The following is a 1,171-nucleotide window of genomic DNA, read 5'->3' as shown; positions in this document are numbered from 1 at the left end:
TTTATAATCAGTTGTTTGTCTGATATGTGATATGTAACTACCTTCTCGCGGTTACTAAGTTGCCTGGTTTTCCACAGGTAGTTTGCTTTGTGTATAAATGCTTTATATTTTCCATTTACTTACTTTGTGTGTTGTTTATTCAATGTGAAAGCAAGAAATAAATGCCAGATATTTAAGTCAAAACCACAGTTTTCTATGACAGGAATCTCAAAATAAGCCCGTCTCACAAGATATTACACTGTAAAGAACCTAAAAGTGGGGGCCGGTGGTGGTGCACCTGGTTAAGCACACACAGTGAAAAGTGCAAAAGCCCAGGTTTGAGCCCCCAGTCCCCACCTGCAAGGGGAAAGTTTTGAGAGTGGTGAAGCAGGGCTACAGGTGTCTCTCTGTCTCCCTCTCTCTCTTTTTAAAAATCTGTATTTATTTATTATTGGATAGAGACAGAGAGAAATTGAGAGAGGGGGGGGAGACACAAAAGGAGAGAGACAGAGAGACGCCTGCAGCCCTGCTTCACCACTTGTGAAGCTTCTCCCCTGCAAGTGGGGACCGAGGGCTTAAACCTGGATCCTTACATGTTGCAGTGTGTGCACTTAACCAGGCACGCCACCAGCTGGCCCCTTCTGTCTCCCTCTCTATCACCCTCTCCCCTCTAGATTTCTGGCTGTTTCTATTCAATAAATAAATAAAAGATAATAAAAACTGCAATATTTATGAAATATTTATAAAATAATAAAGGTAATTGAATAAATCATGTATTTTGTAAAACTTTTCATAAGTCAGTGTATGCTTGAAGAATTGTTCATTGTTTCATAGTAAAATGCAGACGCCCAACTAGAGCTAGTTAAGGCATTCTATTCTATTTTAAATGTTTTGTTTTATTATTTATCTGTTTGGATAGTGTTAGAGGGAAACTGAGAAAGAAGGGCAGATAGAGAGGGAAAGAGAAAGAGAGACATCTGAAGAATTGCTTCACCACTAGCGAAGTTTTCCCCTTGCGGATGGGGACCAGGATTTGAACCTGGGGCCTTGTGCATCGTGCTGTGTGCTGCTGCAGACCTCTTTTAAGAGGTTCTGTTCTAAAATGTCAGGGGAGCCTCCATTTCCAGATAGGCACAGGAACTGTGGGCTCCTGCGCTAAGGACAGACACCTCTGCTTTTCTCCTTTAGCCTG

This window comes from Erinaceus europaeus, chromosome 5 (assembly GCF_950295315.1).
Source record: "Erinaceus europaeus chromosome 5, mEriEur2.1, whole genome shotgun sequence".
Taxonomy (NCBI): Eukaryota; Metazoa; Chordata; class Mammalia; order Eulipotyphla; family Erinaceidae; genus Erinaceus; species Erinaceus europaeus.
The sequence above is the reverse complement of the archived record's forward strand: the minus strand, read 5'-3'. Positions refer to the sequence as shown.